At 35.0% G+C, this 22,945-nt stretch overlaps 1 long non-coding RNA gene across 2 annotated transcripts in view; it reads right to left on the bottom strand.

Annotated features, from left to right (window-relative positions):
• The window catches only part of LOC129516647 (uncharacterized), a 147,260-nt gene extending 126,666 nt beyond the window's left edge, over positions 1 to 20,594 (bottom strand). For both annotated transcript variants that reach the window (XR_008665814.1, XR_008665815.1), the window contains exon 1: positions 20,465 to 20,594. This is a non-coding gene — a long non-coding RNA (uncharacterized LOC129516647). The remainder of the gene's footprint in view (positions 1 to 20,464) is intronic.
• Positions 20,595 to 22,945: the final 2,351 nt, after the last annotated feature.

Consider the following 22,945-nt stretch of genomic DNA (forward strand, 5'->3'; position numbering starts at 1 on the left):
ATGTCATTTTACATGCTTTTTCGACTGAAGACTAGAGATACAGGGGGGAGAAACATACACAAATTTGTCAAATACGTATTTCACAGTAGTTGTTGCATGGATGACCAGACTGAATTCTCACTAACTTTATGAAGTTAGTCCTAATTTTATTTTCTCCATTTTACAGAAGAAGGAACTCAGGTTTTTAAATTAAAGTCATGTAACTTCCTTAGGGGTGCCTTTAGTTAGGCGCTTAAGCAACTGACTCTTGATTTTGGCTCACATCATGATCTTGGTGTTGAGAGATGGAGCCTCCCATCGGGCTCCATGCTCAGATTGGAGTCTGCTTGTCCCTCACCCTCTGCTCCTGCTCTCTCACTCTTTTTATCTCTCTCAAATAAATAAATAAAATCTTTAAAAAATAAATAAATACAATAAAGTCATGTAACTTCTCTTTTATCAAATCTAAATTAATCTTGTATTAAGACATACAATTATTCTATACATCACAAAAGTGAAATAAAATAGTAGATTAGAAGACATCATTTTTTACCAAAAGGATACAAAAATACTGATACAAAGGGGCACAGGCACCCTGATACTTTTAGCAGCATTATCAACAATAGCCAAACTATGGAAAGAGCCCAAATGTCCACTGAATGATGAATGAATAAAGAAGAGGTGAAGATGTGGTATATGCCACAGAAATAATGAAATCTTGCCATTTGCAATGACATGCACAGAGTTGGAGTATATTATGCTAAATGCAATAAAAGTCAGAGAAAGACAGATACTGTATGATTTCACTCCTATGTGGAATTTTAGAAACAAATAGATGAACAGAGGGGAAGAAGGGAAAAAAGAAGGCAGACCATAGGAGACTCCTAACTATAGAGAACTGAAGGTTGATAGGGAGGTGAGTGTGTGTTGGATATTGAGGAGGGCACTTGTGATCAGCACTGGGCGTTACATGTAAGTGATGAATTGCTGAATTCTACACGTGAAACCAAGTTTACCGTATCTGGTAACTAAATGGAGTGTAAATAAAAGCTTTAAATGAAAAATAAAAAAAAAAAGACAACACCATTTAAAGAGACATCACTATTTCAGAAATAATAAAAGGAGATCACATGTGAGAGTGAGGTCGGCAAGATAGCATACTGGGAAGCGGTTCTCCTTCCTTAACAAAGACACCAAATTTATAAAAATTATAGACTAGGATATCTCTGTGAGGACTCTAGAGACCAGCTGAGAAGCTATAGCACCCATGCTATTGTAAAAGCAGCATGGGATTCAAGCAAAAGGATAAGAAAATTCATAGCATTTGACACACCTGTTGGGCCCCTTTCTCTATGTGGAATAGGGCAAAGCAACTGGGAAGAACCTCTCACACCCAGAATGGCAACAAAAGAGCAACAAATGTTCTGGCATGTTTGGGAGCTGACCAAGAGACAGGTTTCTGTCTTGCCTGACTCAAAATGTTGACATGATTATTACCAGAGCCCCATAGCCCACTGTACCTGTTTTATACGCTGATATTATAGGCTTTGTTATCTATCATTATTGTCACAATGTTTTTTAAATGATTAAAACACAAAGTTTCATTTATTATCCATTTTACTTCATCAGGTTTATTTCAATATGTGCCTGAAGCCTGTTCTGCCAATTCCTGGGTGTCTTGAGTAGAGGTAAGTGACAGAAATCTGAAGGCTTTAACTGACCAACCCCAGCCTGACAGCCCCCCACCAGGTTCAGAATGCAGAGAAACTGGGAAATCAGCTTCATCTTCATGACATCACCACATAAGGCCAATCACAAATGCCTCTTTTTTATCTTATGTAATAAGAATTAGACATATTGAGCAAATGTGAAGGCTGGGCTTCTCATCTGATCCTAAAAGATGCACAAGGCTTTCTTGTCAACCAAGAATACCATATTTGGCCAAACTAGCCTTCAAAGACGAAGGAAAAATTAAGGCTTTCCCAGGTAAACAAAAGCTAAGGGAATTCATCACCACTAAACCCATTCTACAAAAAATACCAAGGTAGTCCTTAGAGTTGAAATGAAAATATAGTAGGGAGCAACACAAAGTAATATGAAAATATAAGGTTCCCCAGTAGAGATAAACACATAAACAAATATAATAATTAGTACTACTATAATTTCAGTGCACAGAACTTAGAATTTAAACATTTTAAACATCTAAAAATCTTCATGAACAGGTATACAATATATAAAGATGTTATTTGTGGTATCAGCAAAATTAAATGGGAGAGAGTGGAACTGTAAACAGTGGAGTTTTTGTATGTAATTGAAGTTAAGCTGTTATCAGTTTAAAATAGATTGCTGCAACTTTAAGATTTGTATGTATTTGCAATGGTTACCACAAAGAAAATATCTATTGAACATACACAGAAGGAAATCAAAATAGCACTACAAAAAGAGAGAGAGAGAGAGAGAAAGAAACAAAGAAACAAAGAAAAAGAAAAATCAATGAAACACAAAGGAAAGCAGTTAAGGAGGGACAAAAATGTTATCAAATGTATGGGAACAATTAACAAAATGGCAATAAGAAGTTGACCTCTATCAGTAATTACTTTAAATGTAAATGAATTAGGGACACCCTGGTGGCTCAGCGGTTGAGCATCTGCCTTTGGCTCAGGGCATGATCCCAGGGTCCTGGGATCGAGTTCCACATCAGACTCCCTGCATGGAGCCTGCTTCTCCTTCTGCCTGTGTCTCTGCCTCTCTTTCTCTCTGTCTTGAATAAACAAATAAAATCTTATAAAAATGTAAATGGATTAAACTTCATAATTAAAAGAAATGGATTGACTGAATGGGTTAAAGAAAAAGCAAACAACACAATTAAATGCTGGCACAAGAGACACATTTTAGAACTAGAGACACACACAGGCTAAAAGTGAAAAGGTAGAAAAAGATGTTCTAAAAGATGATAACCAAAAGGGAGAAGGAGTTGCTATACTAATATCAGACAACACTGACTTTAACACAAAAAAAATATTATGATAGACAAAGAATAGCATTATATAATGATAAAAGATCAAGTCTCCAAGAAGATATAACAATTATAGATATTTATATGCCAAACCTCAGAGCTCGAAAGTATAGGAAGCAAACTCCAACAGAACTGAAGGGAGAAAGGCAGCAATACAATAATGGTAGGAGCCAATGATACCCCTATTTCAACAGATCAAGTCGATAGACCAATAAGGAAACAGAACTTTAAAAACACCATAGATCAGTTGGTCCTAACAAATATATACAACACATGCTATTCAACAATAGTAGAATATAAAATCTCAAGTGAATATGGAGCTTCTCAAGGATTAGGCCTTAAACAAGTCTTGACCAATTCTGAAAAAATAAATCAAAGTATCTTTTCTGATCACAATGAAAAGAAAAAAAATCAATAGCACAAGAAAAACTGGGTGTAAGAAAAATTCACACAGAAATTAAAAAATGCCTTGAGACAAATGAAAATAAAAGCACAAAATACCAAAATATAGGAGATGCAGCAAAAGCAGTCCTAAGAAGGAACGTTATAGCTATAATTGAATATTAAAAAAGAAATAATATATAATAAATCAATGACCTGATATTACATATCAAGAAATTACAAAAAAAAGAAAAATTTAAACTCAAAATTAGTAGAAAGAAGGAAATAATAAAGATTAGAGATATACAAAGTGGGAAATTGGAAAAAATCAACAAACTTGTTTTCACCTGTAAAAATCAAATTGTCAGTCTTAGCTAGATTAACAACAACAAAAGACTCATAACTAAAATAAAAGTAAAAGAAGGATCATCACATATAGTGTTTCAGAAATAAAAACTATTATAACTGTTCCTAAATAATCTTACACCAACAAGTTGAATAACCTATAAGAAGTGAATAAATTAAGCACACAACCTAACAAGACTGAATCATGAAGAAATAGAAAGTCTGAATAAAACAATAAGTGAGGAAACTGAATCAATAATCAAAATCCACCCAAAAAAGTAAAGCCCAGGATGAGATGCTTTAATGGAGAATTCTACATCTAGACATTTAAAATTAACAATAATTCTGTATGTTCTCCAAAAAATCAGAGGAGAAAAAACTTCAAAGCTTACCCTATGAGACCAGTACTACCTTGATACCAGACAAAAACATTACAAAAAAAAAAAAAAGCCTACTGATCTCTGATCAATATTGTTTTAAAAAAAATCAGCCAACTACTAGCAAATCAAATTCAACAATACATAAAAAAATTAAATGAAATGACCAAGTGGGATTTATTCATAGAATGTAAAAATCATTCAACATACAAAAATCAATTGATGTAATATGCCACATAAACAAAATGGACAAAATCCATATGATCATTTCTATTAATTCAGCAAAAACATTTGAGAACTCAATACCATTTCATGATAAAAAACATTAAAAATAGCAGTAGAATATAATAAAAGTAAATTTATGTAAAGTCTACAGCTAGGGACACCTGGGTGGCTCAGTGGTTGAGTGTCTGCCTTTGGCTCAGGGCGTGATCTTGGAGACCCGGGATCGAGTCCCACATTGGGCTACTTGCATGGAGCCTGCTTCTTCCTCTGCCTGTGTCTCTGCCTCTCTCTCTCTCTCTCTCTCTCTCTCTCTCTCTCTCTCTCTCTCATGAATAAATAAATAAAACCTTAAAAAAAAAAAGAAAAGTCCACAGCTAGTATCATTCTAAATGGTAAAAGACTGAAAGTGTTTCCTTTAAGATCAGGAAAGAAGGCAAAGATACCACTCTCACCACTTCTATTTGAGATGCACTAGAAGTTCCAGCCAGAGAAACTGAGCAAGAAACATAATAAAAAGTATCCAATATTAGAAGAATGAAATAAAATGATCTCTATTCACAGATAATAAAACATTATTTGCAGAAACTTGTAAAGATTATACATACATACTGTTAGAACAAATAAATGAACTGAGTAAAGTTGCAGGATACAAAATCAATATGCAACTATCAGTTGAATTTGTGTACAGTAAGAACAAACTATTGGAAAGAAATTAAGAAAACAATCCCATTTACAACTGCATCAAAAAGAATAAAATGTCTAAGAATAAATTTAACCAGAATATAAAAAAATCTGTATACTGAAAACTATGACATTAATAAAAGAAACTGAAAAAGGCACAATAAATGGAAAGATATTCTGTCCTCATGGTTTGGAAAACTAATACTATTAAAATGTCTATATGATCCAAATCCATCTATAGTTTTAATGCAACCCTTTTCAAAATTTCAATGGCATTTTTCACAAAAATAGAAAAGAGTGATCTTATAATTTGTATGGAACCACAAAGGTCCCAGATAGCCAAAGCAATCTTTTTTTAATTTTTTTTTTTTAGCCAAAGCAATCTTAAGAAGAACAAACCTGAAGACATCATACATCTTTATTTCAAACTACACTGCAAAGATATAGAAATCTTTAGAAATGTTTTATTGACATAAAAACAGACACATAGGTCAGAGGCACAGAGAGCCTAGAAATAAACTCACAAATGATCAATTAATTTATAACAAAGGAGCAAAAGATACACAATGGGAAAAGGATAGTCTCTTCAATAAATTATACTGGGAAAACTAAACAGTCACATGCAAAAGAATGAAACTGGACCCCTAACGTACTCCATACAGAAAAATCAGCTCTAAATCAATAAAATACTTAAATGTAAGACCTGATAACATAAAATTCCTAGAAGAAAACACAACAGGTAAGCTTCTTGACATTGCTTTTAGCAGTACTTTTTTTTTTATTTGACACCAAAAGCAAAGGCAACAAAAGCAAAAACAAATGAGCCTGTTTCTAATGAAAGCTTCTCCACAGCAAAAGAAACCATCAACAAAATGATAGGCAGCCTACTGAAGGAGAAAAAAATATTTACAAATCATGTATCAGCTAAGGAGTTCATATACAAAATACATAAAGAACTCATACAACTCAATAGCAAAAAGAAAATAAAACACAACAATAATAAAAACAATTTGATTACAATATTGGCAGAGAAACTGAATATACAACTTCCAAAGACATACTAATGGTGAACATGTACATGAAAAGATACTCAACATCACTAATCACCAGGAAAATGTAAAGCAAAACCGCAATGTATGGTATCACTTCACACCAGTCAGAATGATTGTCATTTAAAAAGATAAGAGATAAGTGCTGGCAAAGATGTGGAGGAAAGTAATTCCCTGTTCACTGTTGATGGGAGTATAAACTGGTGTAGCCACTATGGAAAACAGTATGGTGGTTCCTCGAAACATTAAAATAAAACTACCATATGAGCCAGTAATCCCACTTCTAAGTATATTCTCAAGGGAAATTAAACAGAATATCAAGGAGATATCCAGACTTCCATGTTCATTGCAGCATTATTCACAGTAGCCAAAACGTGGAAACAACCAAGTGTCAATCAACGGATCGAGATGATGTGGTATATATAGGATGGTGACAGGTGATAGCTGGACTTGTAGTGAGCACAGCATAATGTATAGAGAAGCTGAATCACTATGTTGTATACCTGAAACTAATGTGTGTCAATTATACTCAAATTAAAAATTTCTATACTAAAATTAACTAAATAAAATAAGGGCACTTGGGTGGTGCTGTCTGGTAAGTGTCCGACTCTTGGTTTCAGCTCAGGTCATGATCTCCAAGTCGTGAGACTGAGCCACATCTCAGGCTCCAAGCTCAGAGTGGAGAAGGCTTGAAATTCTCTCTCCCTATCCCTCTGCCCCCCTCCAACTTGTGCTCTCTGCCTCTCTCAAATAAATATTTTTTAAAAATAAAAGGATGATGTAGTATGTGTACACACACACACACACACAGGAATATTATTCAGTCATGAGAAAGAAGGAAATCTTGCCATTTGCAATGACATGGATGGATCTTGAGGTCAACAATAAGCCACACAAAGCAAGAAATAGCAAATGGTATCACTTACATACGGAATCTGAACAAACAAATCCCCAAAACAGAGTAGAAGAGAGGTTACCAGGGGCTGAGGGGAGAGGAAATAGGGAAGGTGTTGGTAAAAGTGTATAAACTTTCAGCTATAAATAAAGTCTGAAGATCTAACATAAAACATGGTGACTATAGTTAATAACACTGTATTGTATAATGGAAATTTGCTAAGAGGGTAGAACTTAAATGTTCCCTCCAAAAAAGGATAAATTTGTGATGTTAGGGATGTGTGGAAATTCTTTCATAGTGTACATGTTTATCAAATCACCACAATTTACACTACCGATTTTGTCAATCGTACCTCAAAAAAGCCTAAAAATATATTTACATTGTATTAGTAATATATTATGTAATATATATATTATGTAATATATTATATATATTATATATATATTACATTGTATTAGTTCCCTTTTGGCTGCTGAAACAAACCACCAAAAATTAGGTGCCTAAAACAATATAAATTTATTCTCTTAGAGTTCCTAAAGTCTGAAACTTCTGGCCAAAACTTAGGTGTCAGCATTTTGGGAGGGGCGAGGGGGGTGGGGAGAGTTTTTAGGCCATGTTCTTTGCTTAATGGCCCCTTCTTCCACTGTCAAAGCCCACAGTTTAGCATTTCAAATCTTTCTGCTGAGGTCATCGCAGAGGACATCTGCCTTCTGTTTCTGTAATAGAATCTCATTCTGCTTTCCTCTTATGAGGACAACTGTGATTGAATTTAGGGACCAGGAGGAAAATAATGAAGGACAAACTATTTCAAGATTCTTAATAAGTAAGCAAAGTCTCTTCTGTTGTATAATGTAAGATTCATAGGATGCAGGGATAGAACCTGGATATATTTGGGTACTATTATTTCCCTACCACAGGTGTGTTTCTATATATCTTGAGATTAGTCTTCTTAACAAATTCTAACGTATTTATAGTGCTTTGAAAACCATGGACTTTGGTTTGAGCAGAAGGATTTTTTTGAATCCAATTTAATACAAGGGTAAGGAAAATATTTGGGAGGACAAAACTTTCCTTGTCTCAAGGTCATCTGAGGTTTCCTTTTCTCTCCAGAATCTCTGCAAGCTATCTAAAAAGACCAACAAAAATTAACCGATGCCTATCAGTGGTTGTCAGAGTATGTAGACAGTTGATGAGAATGTTAAAGATCAATATTTATCTGATCATCTAACATGTTCTCCCATAATATCACCATTCTTTATATTAAATTACAATCAGAAAAATAGACTAGTTGTCTCCCAGCAGCCCATGATTATACATTGGTTAGTAGCTGGAAATCACAGGTTTATTAATTTTTTTAAGATTTCATTTATTTGAGAGAGAGAGGGAGTGCGTGCAAGAGTGGGGAAAGGGGTGGAGGGAGAGGGAGAAGCAGATTCCCCATTGAGCGCAAGGCTCAATGTGGGGCTCAACCTGGGGCTCAATGTGGGGCTTGATCCCAGTACCCAGAGATCAGGACACTTAAGTGATCGAGCCACCCAGGTATCCCACAGGTTTATTTTTTAAAGGTATCTAAATTTTGTAGTTACCTGCAGGAGGCAATTAGCTTTTTTTTTTCTTATTCCAGGATGAATGATTATAAAAACACATCATAACTTCTTTCCTATGAAGCGTTGAGACACATTGATTCCTTTACAGTGTTTTCAATTTTCATTGTTTAATTAAAACAATTACAGAGAAGGCCACTTGAAGGGCACAGCAAAAGGGACCACAGATGATTCTGGAGTCATTCATTTGGCCCAACAGTGCCATTCTTACAATGATCTGTGGGATTTCTGTTGTCAGCAAATGTCCAGCCCATTGTTTTTGCATTTCTGTCTTCAGGGGGCCGCTGTTTCTCCATGAACTCCCATGGAGCTTCGCTGCAACACAGCACTCTATTCCAGGGCTCAACTGTCTCCACTAACGGCCTTTTCTTCCACAATGTGGCTCCCTGATGGGTCTCCTTGTGTTTCATTTTTACTTTGTATGAAATGTACTGCAAATAGCTGTTTATGCTCTGTCTATTTTATGGTGTCATGCCTTCTCTTTGGTGTATTAGGGCCTGAAAGTCTTCTATTAGCTGTTTTCTACTTTAATTAGTTGCCTGCCACTCTTGTGTCTTTGAGCTATGTAATCTCCAATAGGTAGCAAGCTAAATTATCTGACACTTTTCTTTCTGTCAATTTGCTTTAAAATGTACCTTAGCAGTCTTTATGGGCATATATTATCATTAAGATAACATACCACTAACTACAAAATATTCTTTCATGTCCACATAAAATATAAATATATATATACGATTTTTAATATATATATATACATATATGTGTGTATATATATGTGTGTATACAAATGAACCTTTAAAAAAGTGACCCATCTTAAAAGAAAATGGGTCAGAATTCAACAAGGTACTGTCAGAGGACATTTAGTAAACATGAAAAATATGATCCTAGAATTTCTTATTTGTAGGATAGAAATAATAACACCTATTTCAGATATAATATTTGCCAAGTATCAGCATTTAGTCTGAAAACAGCAGGTATCGATAAAAGTTAATTATATTATATACCAAATCATAGCATATCACATAAATGTGTAGCTATATATTTAACATAAATCTTTTTGATGACTACCATGTCTCACACCTATGCGTTTGAGTGCCTACTATGTGTTTGTACTCTCCTCCTGTGTCATACTAATTTCAACTAACTCATTGCCTAAAAAACAAACCACGGACTTTTATTAAGCATGTAAAACCTCTTTTGGAGCAAGCTATTAAAAATGATTATTATATGCATCTTGAATGAAGAGACCATGTACCCTATATTGAATAAATTCTGTCTCAATTACAACTGTTTATGGCATTCCGAAAGATTCCATCTCACCTGGCCTTTCTGGAACATCCAAACATTGTTACTCAACAAATCTCATTACATTTTTTTTTAAGATTCTAGGGGGCACTGTAACACATAGGAGCATATGCTTCATATACAAGTTACTTGGATCACTCAAACATTTAGAAATGCTATGCAAATTTATGTGTATCACAGAGAGCCATTAAAATGTCTATAGAGACAGTCCAGTCTTGTGGAATGGCTAATTCTGGCATTCTCCTCTTCAAATGAATCTAAATAACTTTTACAGGCTGCCACTTTCATTGTTCCAGTGACTCCCAAATACCCACACAATATGTGATTTTGAATTATGCCCATCAATGATCTCCCTCCTATTTCTACCCACAGAAAGCACAATAAGTGACTTCTATTGATCTTTGCCAAAGAATAAAATAGTGATCTAAAGAGGTTCTTGACAGTTAGCACAGTTGTAATAGATGTGCCCCTTCATCACGTGTCTTGTAAATTTTGGAGCCCAAGGAACTAGAGATAATTTTGTGTGTGTGTCTATAAAACTAAGAGCTTGATGTAGGGTTGAAAGGGTCATTTATATAATTAAGAGTTTACAAAGAGTCAGAATATATCCACTACATTCAAAATATTTTATAAAAGTTTCTAAATATTTTATTCTCACCATAACCAGTGTTTTATAACCTAAAATGATTTAAATGGTGCAATGTACGTGCTAACACAGGTAGAGTTCCATTGATGTATTTTATAATATTTCCTACAATTTTCTTTGTCGATAGATACCAAGTGTTTATCAAATCTGATTAAGCATTTCAAAAATCAAGTCAAATGATTCAGCCAAGTGTTTCAACTCATGGAACTTAAGCAAATCTTAAAGAAGACTAATGTAATAGAGGTGACAAAGTAAGGTTGTTAGGAGCTCAGATTTGCCTCTACTTGGCCTGGGTTCAGTGTCCAGGCATGCCACTGTTAGGTCTGTGTTCCTGGGAAAGTCACTGAATCGTTCTGTACCTCCATGTTTAAATCTGCAAAATTGAGATAATCAATTTTACAACATTTTCATAGGAATGATCACTTACTTTGAGACTTGTGAGGGGCTTAGAAAAGAGCATGACAAAAGAAAAGAAAGAAAAGAAAAGAAAAGAAAAGAAGAAAAGAAAAGAAAGAAAAGAAAAGAAAGAAAAGAAAAGAAAGAAAAGAAAAGAAAAGAAAGAAAAGAAAAGAAAAGAAAAGAGCATGACTCAATAGTAAACATTAAATAAATGCAAATCTTACTATTAAAACTACAGATTTAAAAAACAGGTCTAGGGATGCCTGGGTAGCTCAGCAGTTAAGCGTCTATCTTTGGCTCAGGGCATGATCCTGGAGTCCCGGGATCAAGTCCTGCCTCAGGCTTTCTGGGGAGCCCGCTTCTCCCTCTGCCTGTGTCTCTTCCTCTGTGTGTCTCTCATGAATAAATAAATATAATCTTTAAAAAAATAGGTCTGTACTCAAATCCATCTCATGTAACAGAAATTCCTGTGGCACATTCATGTAATAACGAATGTGAAAATATCACAGATGTCATCAGAGGAAATCATTACCCCTACTTACAGTGTTTATTCTAGGATATCCATATTTTCCTATGACTTATCAGAATAAAGTCACATTCCAGCCATTATACTTCCTACTAATAGTCTTTTTTTGCCGTAGCTAAAATATGAAATTTTTGTGAAGAGAACACTTCAGTAAGTATAGTCTCTTACTATTTTACCGTACCAACTTTTGAATTTGACTTTTTTCTTCCAATTAGAGGTTGTAAAGTCCTGAAGGCAGCATCTAAGTACTCTTGCCCTTTTCACTGAGGTAGATTAGAGATTTTCTTTTCTTTTCCAATTTATGGACCCATGCAATTTGATTTGTACAGTTGCTTTGGGAAGGATTTGATACATGTGGACTTTAGTATAGTATATGAGTACCAATAAATTATCATACCCTGATTCATCAGTTGGAAAGAAGGAAAAGAGAGGCTAAAATGTTGAAATATGTGAAAAATTCTCCTTTTGTCATTTTTCCTATATTCAGAACCTAAGTTGTAGTTCATCCACAGAAATTCTATTTTGACAGGGTAACAACATCTTTGATAGTTGAGGGAAGAAATAAAAGAAATAAAAGTTAACTTCCAAGCCCTCTGAAAACTGTACTCTTCACTCTTCAGGAAGAAAAAAAAAAGAGTGAGAGAAATCTCATCTAAAAACAGTCTTTTGCAAGAGAAAAATTCTGTCAGGCTCTTCTAAAACCTATTTGCCATTGAATTTTGAACATATTCTTAAATTTCATTAGGACATAATGTATTTTCATTTTTCAATGTTAGGTTAAATATTATATTGAGTAATGCCTTTACCAATTCAGTTTTGGATTCCACAGGCTATAATCCTCCTTTGTATGTTTTAGTAACTCTAAATCTGCTCTATTTCTTCTAGGAATTATTTTCTAATATGATTCTTTTTCCACTAAAGCAGACTACTCTTTTCATTGAAGTTCCATTTTGAAATGTTCATTAGATGTTGAATGTCTATCAGTATCTACCGTCTATGTGCCCCTAATTCTTCTGTGTGCCTTTCAACTTTCATTTTCCTCAATGCAAACACTTTCGTATTTTTACTTTCATCTATTCTTTAAGGACTTGAAGGATGACAAAACCACTTTCAGAAAGAGCTAGGTCAGTAATAGAAGGCATTTTTTATAAGATTCTCCACCATGCATAACAGAGCAAAACAGGGAACAAGAGGAAGCAAACTAGAGTTGTGTGAAATTGCTCATTTATTCTTCTCAAATAGTTTTCAGTTTTTCATGAAACTGCTGAAAAATTCACAAATTGTATTCCAATGAGATGAATATTTGTTTTCCAAGTTTTCATCAAAACTTTCGTCTTCAGGTAAACATTGTATATGCATAAGACATCCTGCTCCCGTGTGTGCTGGTAGTACCTGCCTGTTCTCAGGCATGAAAATGGAAGTGGGATATTAAATAAGCACAAACTGACTGACTGGATAAGGAGAGATGCAGATAGGTCTGTGACTAGTGAATACACACTAAGATTTGGGGGGGGGGGTGCAGAGCCTTTGCCCCACTTATCACTCTTCCAAAACAGAGAGTTTAAGCTGAAGATTTTTCTAATTTTCTAATAGATTTTTGTTTTGATTTGTTCTTTCTACCTTTTTGGCTAATTTTATTGTGAGAAACCATCTTATATGTCAAAATCGTTTATTCATAATAAGGGGGAAGAATGGCCCAGATGCTTTGCCTTTTTCCAGCATTCATGGTTAGGTGTTCATGTAGAACTTCTTTTTTTTTTTTCTTTCTTTCTTTCTTTTTTTTTTTTTTTTTTTTGATGATGGTGAACTATTTGATAATAGTTCATTTATTTCCTGCTTCCGATTGTAATTTTCTGAATAAACAACTTTAAATACCATAGCGCCTTAATGGATCAGTAATATGATGGCAAATTTGGGTATCTGGTAGTTTGTAATATCATGTAATGGGTACTTTGAAATTGGTTTTCCTCTATGTGCATTTAAAGGATATTGGAGCATTCCTTAATTAGGACGAAGTAAATTATCCCATCATATAACTTTGACACAGATGTTTGTTAAGATAGAAGCACAACATAAAATGACATTTAGAGGGACGCCTAGTTGGTTCTATGGTTGAGCACCTGTCTTCGGCCCAGGGCGTGATCCTGGAGTCCCAGGATTGAGTCTCACATCGGGCTCCCTGCATCGAGCCTGCTTCTCTCTCTGCCTATATCTCTGCCTCTCTCTCTCTCACTGTGTGTCTCTCATGAAAATAAAAATAAAAATAAAAAAAAGTACATGAGTCATTTTAGTTCAACCCTATGAGTGGTTGAACTAAGAGGCAAATCAACCAACCAAACTTCCTTCCTTCTTTTTTCCTTCCTTTTCTCCCTCCCTCCTTCCTTCTCCTAAAATCTCAAAACCTGATATTGATCTTTATCCTTCACAAAAAGTGAAGCAAGAAACACCCATGTGTAAACCAGGCAGGTGCAGAACAGCAGAAAATGGTGAGGCCTCTATGCCCAGCCCCAAAACTTTCAGTGTCCGCATGACATATGATACTCTGCACCCTGATTCTGTTTGCCTTAGCCAGTTTTTGGTTCCATTCCAAAGCTCTGAACTTCCTTAATTTTTTTTTTCTTGATATCCTATACCTCCTAGCTAGCAATGGATTCATTTATATCATTATCATTTATATCATTATTTGTATCTCATGATTGACTTAGTTAGCATAAGAGATTACCACATGTTCACCCATACACACTATCCTCCCAGCATTTATAATGCATCTGCATAAGCATGTATAAAAGGTAGTAATTTAGTCTGTTTTTTTTTTTTTAGGGTTGTTTTTTGTTTTTGCAGGGTAAGAGACGGTTTGTTTTGCTTTGTTTTATTTTTCATTTCCCATACTTTCCTGGTTCTTTAGACACATACGTCCTTTCGGTTTACTATCAGATTTTTTTTAAAAAAAATTCTTGAATATTAAAGTAATATAAATAATGCTTTTAAGTTAATTATTCCTTTTTTATATTCCTGCCTATTTATGCTAAATGCCCTATTTATTACACCTGTTTTAAGGAGTGGCTAAGGTCCATAAACATTGAGGTGAACCTCAAGTACCCTGTTGTAGATCGTAAAGTAGGGCTTTGGCTGGCAACTGTAGACTGGAAATAGGAATGAAGAAAATAATAGGCTAGTTTTATATCCTAGGATTCTGAGTTCTCCTAAATTAAAGGTGTAGCCAGAATTATCATGGAGAAAAGCTTAACTTCTATGACGTGCTTTATTTCCTAAGTAGGACCATGTCAGGAAGCTTTCCCAGGAGATAGAATCAAATTATGAGATTCCCTAGGAATTTAAAGGCTCTTTGTTGGTTTTATTTCTACATTTGCTCATTTGGAATCTTCCACGTTTACCTTTACAATTACCTCAAAATATATATTGGTTATCTGTTATGTACCATTGCATTATAGTATCTGTTACGGTCACATTGGTGAATAGGGCACAAATCTCCCCCCTCCCCGCCCCCCACGGAGTTTAAAATCTAATAGATGAGGTGATGATTCTGGTACATGGCAAATACGGTGTATTGTGAGAGGCACCTGATCCAACTACAGAAAATCCTGGTGACCACTTAGGATAATATAAAGCCTAAAGCTAGTTTTTTATATTATTAGGATTTAACTAGTCAAAGGGGAGAACAAGAAAATGAGAGTGCTTCAGACTGAGGAACCATGTAAAAAGACTCAGAAGAAAAACAGATTATGGATAAGAGAAAGTAATTTATTCTGGTAGGAGGTTATGGTGTGAGGATGGTGATACCAAGATACCAGTTCATGAAAACATGAAAAGCCCATTGACCATAATCACAACTATTTGCTTTATCCTGATGGTACTGAGGGGAAGCTGGTCATTAAGGAATTTTTAATTACTAAATGGTTTTAATAGGAGAAATGTGTATATATATATGTTTAATATATATTGTGTGCATGCATGCATGCACACACACATACATTTAGGACTAATTATGTGGAAAAGATGGAAACAGTTATAAACTTGAGTGAGTGCCCTAAGTCATTTTAGCCCAAATCTCCACCTCATCTCCATGCCATGTATGACAGATGCATTATGAATATTCTGCTATCAAGTTATTCAGTCCCTCTTACTCTGCATTCACAGATTTGACTCAGTGGAAGTAGCATAAAGAGGGAAAAAATGCTCCCAATTCTTACCAACTATGAGTCTGGCAAGTAATTTAATCCCTCCTAATTTGAGGTTTCTTTCATTTGTTTATTTAAAAAAAAAGTTTGGTAATATGTCACTAACCCAATATAGAGTGCCTATGGAAAATAAAAATAACCTGAATATTTAATTTTATTGCATTATATCACAATAATATATATTTTGTTATATCAAAGAATTTTTTAGATCAAATAAATATTTATTATTATTGTGTTATATCACAGAAATTTCTCCAAAAAGACTATAGGATAGCACAAATCATGACAAAGGTAACTTAGTTATGTGAAGAATGATGGCTGGAGCTGGCCAGTGTAAAAATCCTTCACTTGTTTCTGATTTGTTCAGTAGCCACAGCAAATAACAAGAATATGAGAAGTGTGCAAGATATACAGATGACTCTGGTGGGAGTGCAAGAATGACACTTTGAAAGTTGGAGGAAGGAGGAGGAGAGGGACAAAGTTTTTTTTAAAAACATCCTGAAATTTATTATTTCTTACCAAGCAGATGCCTGGGAGTATCACATAGTATATGTAATAATGGGAAATAATGCAGGTAGATAAATTTTGGTATGTGTTGAGCAAGCAATAAATAACTGCTCCTTGGGCAGCCCCGGTGGTGCAGGGGTTTAGCGCCGCCTGCAGCCCAGGGCATGATCCTGGAGACCCTGGATCAAGTCCCACGTCAGGCTCCCTGCATGGAGCCTGCTTCTCCCTCTGCTTGTGTCTGCCTCTCTTTCTCTCTCTGCATCTCTATGAATAAATAAAATATTTAAAAATAAATAAATAACTGCTTCTACGTTGCAGTCTTTGAGAACCTGAGATATAGACAGTTCTGATCATGCTGATGCTTCCAGCTGGGAACAAAGTTCATGTATCCTAGTTTATCCCAAAGTAAGTGAAGAACATCTAAGGCGCACTGTGCTGAGGTCTAATTATCTTTGCACCATTGACAGAAAAATATAATTTTATTTGCCTTGTTGATAACAAGTTTTATATTCTTACTATGTGGGTGGGTCTTTTAGCCAAGCTATGATGGCAGCATTCCAAGTCACCTGCACTTCTTGGGAGATAGCAGATGTGTTCAGACTTCTTTTTGGTGAATCATTAACTTTCCAGGCCTTAAAAAGGCCTGCACACAAGAGCTCTGCAAACCATCTGTGCCTCTGCTTCCTACCAATTCTGGTAACCCTCTCTAACCAACACATGTATTTACATTGTTAACTCTTAACAACAAAGCTCCATCAACTTCAGAAAATTCATGGCAAGGCAAGTATTGCTTTCAGATATTTCTAGGTTATGGTCTCTCAATTAAATGCATTTTTGTATTTAATACAGACTCAACTAACTTAACTTTTGCAGGCTACCAAACAGGAATGTAAAGTCCCATTTCTTTAAAGGACTGGAAGAAAGCACCAATTATCATCCTGAATAGCTTTTAGTTAAAGTGATACCTAAACTATACCAGACTAATGAATTGAGACCATTTCATAGGAATTTTACTCTATCCCATTTACTTCATGCAGTATCCAAAATGTTGTACACTCTTTGGCTACCTAGTGGGAAGATATGTTAGATATACATTTATTCACAGCTCAGAATCACCATGGACTCATTAACAGGCCTTCTCATTGTAAAATAGTACTTTCTGCAAGCACTTCACATGGCTTATCAATCAACTCAATTTACATTTATGAGTGTCCTTCACGTGTCCATCCCATGGTGCTAGGGGGACTTTATATAAAAGAAGATACGATAAATATTTAAAAGGCTAAATCAAACAAATAAGTTTTTTAGTTGAACCTTACAAATCAACAGCAATTTTAAAGCTCTCATGCATAAAAGAATAGATTTCCTGGCTGAAGAGCAGGGTGTGGAAGGATATGATCTATTACAATCAGTCTGCAAGGTGGGAGATGGAGGTCAGTGATTGTAAATTGTGGCAGAAACTCCTCCAGAATCAGGAAGTCTTTATGTGACAGGCGTGCACTGAGTAGGTGCAGAAAGGAAACCATACGGTTAATAAAACACACATGCGCCACACATACAAGCACACACATGCACACACATACAACTTTACAGTAACCCTAAGGTCAAAAAGTTTGATTTTAGAACAAAGAAAATCACCTCTTTAAAGTTAGCAGCATAGATTACATTTTAAACACTTATACTAGGGAACCAATCAGTAGCAACCCAATTTTATCTGTACTAAATTCAGGGAAATTTGAAGACATCCATGCTTGAATATCACACAGACAATTATGCAAAACATCAAGCCGCTTCATAGGTCTGCAGGGACTGGAAAGAATATCTGAGTATCGTCTGCATACATACGACACTACAGGCCACGGCATTGAATAATGTTATACACTAAAAATATCTAAATATAAAGCTAAATAGGATTTCAAACAAGCCCCAGGGGAATCAGAAAGTAACTTGGCAAAGCACAAACCATTCCCTAAAGAAACAAATTGAAAGGAGAATAAAAGGATAAAGAAACTATCCAAAACAACCCATGCTAATTCCAGAAATTCAAAAACATAGAGTTCTATCAAAGAATGACACAGTCAGCAGTATTCAAACTAGACAAATAGCCTTAAAAGGGTACAAGAAAACAGACATTCAACCAAGAAAATGCTCATGGACATTATGTAGTAATCTAAGTCTCAGGTCAGTAGTATGTGCATTCAACATGAGGTGTTAAATTGATATCCTAGCAAAAATCCAAGATATACCGTCTTTATCTAATGATTAGTAACAATTTTAGTGTTGTTGATGAAGAGCTTAAAAAACAAACAATATAAGTGTCCAGCATTGTAGATTCTAACTCAACTGTTTTACCTCTATCATTGTGGACCCAATGCCCCATTTTAGAAAAGTTTTATATATATTTATATAGATGATAGATAGATAGATGATAGATAGATAGATAGATAGACGATAGACGATAGATAGAATTCTTAAGGGACAAAAGGTGATATTGCTGTTGTATTATCCTTATCATTATCCAATTATCAAATATATAAACATTATATAGTTTTTTCTTCCTCCATGTAGACCACCCATCACTTTTTTAAATATTTTATTCTTGATCTGGTTTTCTTATTACACTAATTGTCAAAATTTGCTACCTCAACCAAAAAATTGCACTAAATGAAGTCAAACAGGCAAGGAAGAAATTACTCAAATCTACTGAAGTAGGAGAGAGAGACTGAGCATAACTCCTCTGAAACAAAAGTCAAATGGATTTTTATTTTATTTTTTAAGACTATCTACTGTTTATTTATTTATTTATTTATTTATTTATTTATTTATGAGAGCATGAGAGAAACAGCATGGGTAGGGGGCTTGGGTAGAGGGAGAAGCAGACAGGAGCTACCATGGACTAGATCCTAGGACCCTCAGATCATGACCTGAGCCAAAGGGAGACATTTGATTGCTTAACTGATGAGCCATCCAGATGCCTCTCAAGCGGATTTTTAAATGCTGGGATGAAATAAAGGAAAAATTATTGTTTTTTTCTGGAGGACTTTGCAGGAAATCATGTCTAGGATTAAACTATTTATGTTTGCTAATTGTCAATTCTCTCTCATTGAAGTTAGGATCCCTCCCTATCCCACCCCCCCCCACCCTACCCTCCACTGAAACTAAGAGATAGGGGCTCTACCTTCCTTGGTGATTACATAATTACATTTCAAAGGGATGGCTCTCAGTCCTTGAGAAAGACTTCCATGCATTATAAAACCGGAAATAAGCTGGGAAAAGTTTACATCTCAAGGGATCAGGGAAAGAATCTCTAATTACAAGGTTTCTAAAGTCAATGCACCAAGTAAAGGAAGTGTTGGAAAGAAACCTGTCCAGAGTGTAGCCAAGCTGTGAGGAATATTAAGGACATCTTGGTCAGCCATATGCATCTCTTAGAAAGTACCGCTCAATTGCCCTAGAAGTTTATCTCCCAGACTGGTGGCTGTTGGAAGTATTCCAGATTTTTTTTAAGATCTTATTTATTTATTCATGAGAGACACACACACACACAGAGAGAGAGAGAGAGAGAGAGAGAGAGAGAGAGAGAGAGAGGCAGAGACACAGGCAGAGGGAGAAGCAGGCTCCACGCAGGGGGCCCGATGCGGGACTCAATCCTGGGTTTCTAGGATCAGGCCCTGGGCTGAAGGCAGGGGCTAAACTGCTGAGCCACCTGGGCTGCCCAAGTATTCCAGATTTTGATTAACAAAATAAAGTTACCAATTTCCATAGCAGAATAAAACAATGATCATTACATTATAGAAAAACAAATATATATATGATTATGCTTATGAATGTGCTCAGTATAAAGCAAAATCATATTTAATATCATCATGATCAAAAATGGATAAGCCTCATGTTTCTAACATTATATGAGATAAAATGGTAGCAATAAATACATTTTTATATTTTTACTAAGATTATGAATGTTCTGTAGTCAATAGTCATGGATGAAATATTTTATAATTTTAAACCTTTCCATTTTTTGATGCTTAGAGAAGTAAATATAACATTGCATAGATGTGATATAAATATGTGTCAATATTGAATAAAAGAAACTAATTCTTGACCACAATTAGTTTTAAATGAATACTGCCACACCAGTGGGCAAAATGAAACCCACCAGATTGATTTTCTTTGCCCCGAATCCTTTGTAATAAAATATTCATATCTATATGCTCTCAGGAATTTGGCAGAACACACTTCAATTAACATACCTCAGTGCTTCTAATTTGATGGCTACCAAATTAGAAATTTAAACAACATAATGGAAAGAAGTCTTTTGTGATAAACAAACCTTGTTGCTGTGGGCAAGCTTAGATCCTTTTTGGTTCTGTTGTTGTTGTTGTCATTGTTGTTGTTGTTGTTGTTGTTGTTTCTTGGAACTGTGCTTGCCTGTAAGCTACCCACCTGGCTACTCAGGCTCTCCTTGGGAGAGGACTCCACGGTCCTTCTCTTCAGTTGTTCACAGCTTTGTTTAATTTCCTATTGAAAGAAAAACTCAAACTTGTTGGGAGATTTTTCTGAAGTCACTGCAGGTAGTTAACAGTTTGGTTAAAAATAATTAAGCCAATTTGTTAATATGAAACTTAAACTCCTTCAGATAGAACACTAAGCTCACAGGATAAAAGAGACTGCCTAAATGGAAGGTTCTCCGGGGAGGCTTGGAGCCAGACCCAGCATGAGGTGCTTTATTTTCTACTGTAAATCTTCACACTTCTGCAAAATTGTTGGAAGCCAGTACCTCTGTGGGTAGTTTTGCTTATTCTTTCCTGCATGTAACTGGTCCCTACTGGGAGTACCTCTAGTTGCTCCCAAGCAGATACCCTACAGCTAGCTCAAAGCATTAACAGAATGCAGAGTGAACTGAATACAGTGTGACAGATGCTTTCAGAAGGGACAGCCAAGGTAGAAACAAAAGACAGAATAACAGAAACACTGCACTTGCCTCCAAAAAAGATGGAATTGATGCTCATTCTCCCAGAATAGGGGAAAAGCCCATTCAATTCTGTTAGTCCTATTTATACTTCTGAATCATTTGAAGCAAACTGTCCAGCTTTCATCAGTCATAAGTGCCTGTCAGTAGAAGGTAAGGTGTTTAGTCTTCAAATAGTATCTTAGCTAACAAACGAACCAATGTTTCTTCTTGTTACAGCTAAAAGTCTAGTTCAGTCAAGCATTAATATTCATGTGTGCAGATATATTTATATACACTTTATATTTATTCATTTTTCCATTCAGTATATATTTATTGATTGCCTCCTCTTGTACAAGGTACACTGCCCTAGGCACTACTGATACTGCAGCGAGTAAAGAAGAAATCCACATAACTTTTGTTTACTTAGCCACTGGATGAAAATAATAAAATAATTCTATCCACGTGATTGTTTTAAAACTCTTTGTTTTGTTTTGAAATTTGATCTTAGGTCTAAGAAATTTGCTTTGTCGTTGCAAGTCTTCATTCAAATTAATTCTCCCCTATACCCTTGTACATAGATGGGTTTCTTTGCCAATCTGCATATAAAAGGTTCATAGGCAAGCAAATACTGATTCTCACCTGAGCATAGCACCAAGATGGAGAGGTACTCATGATTCTTAGTAGGGTGTCTGTCTGTCCACATTCATATACATGTGGCATACAACCATATAAAACGTGTCTATAAGGTAAAAAAACAACTGATTTTCATACAAGACTTTTAAAACCAAATGCATATTATAAGCATGAAGTCTGTAAAATGCGTGTTATATTTATAGGAAGATCCTGTCATATTCAACAATAAAAAAATAAATGGATTTTGTATTCCAGAGGCTCTTCTGATATAAGCTATATTTATACCCCCAAAATATCACTTGCCAGTTTCAGAATACACTATTGTGCCATTAATAATTCCTTAATTTCTCACTGAAGAAGACTTTATAGTCTTCTATTCTAACTACTTATGAACCTACTGAAAAGCTTTATGTTTGTCTTAAAATCCATCTATTTTTTTATATTAAAAACAAAATAGCTCCCTCATTGAATCTTTAAAGAATGTTTGTATGTGAAAGAAAACGGGACACACTGGAAAATATTTTCCTCTCTCTGCCTACATTTTATATGTCCATATTAGTACACATTAATTTTAAAAGCTAGAAAAAATATGGTAGAAATCTTAGGTGGACAAATTTGGTCTACACATTACACAGTGGAACATAATGTATTTGGGGAAAATAGCTACAGCCATTCCATAAATGAATAGTAGAGCAAAGATTTGATGTGAAACAGTGTTGAGATTTCTAAATAAATATTTTGCTCAAGACCTCCAAACAGGTAAGAGTATCCTCTATTGATTTAGTAATTGCAAAAAAAAAATCAGAAGATGGACAAAGGGTGCTTTTCTAAAAATTATATTTAGTTTATATTTATATTTTTTTAGTTTATATTTTCAACCAAGATAAAAAAAAAGAAAACTAGATTTGAACTATATATAGTCTGGTTACCCTTAAATTCTGCCTCACATTTCAGATTAATTTTTACTTCTTTGCCCTTTATTGTCAGCACTCTAACAAGACAAAATTTCTAGTTATTTTAATCGATAACTCAAAAACATTTATTGATCACTTACTGAGTACAAAGTGTTTGGGAGGTTCTGCAAAGAAATAGCACAACTCCTGAACAAACTTGCTGTCTTTCTGAAGAGATTAAAGAATTGTGTGTGTGTGTGTGTGTATGAACCAAATATAACACGTATAGGATCATAACAATAAGTAGCAATAACCATGTAGTTAATAAGCAGCT

This window comes from Nyctereutes procyonoides, unplaced genomic scaffold (assembly GCF_905146905.1).
Source record: "Nyctereutes procyonoides isolate TBG_1078 unplaced genomic scaffold, NYPRO_anot_genome, whole genome shotgun sequence".
Lineage (NCBI taxonomy): Eukaryota > Metazoa > Chordata > Mammalia > Carnivora > Canidae > Nyctereutes > Nyctereutes procyonoides.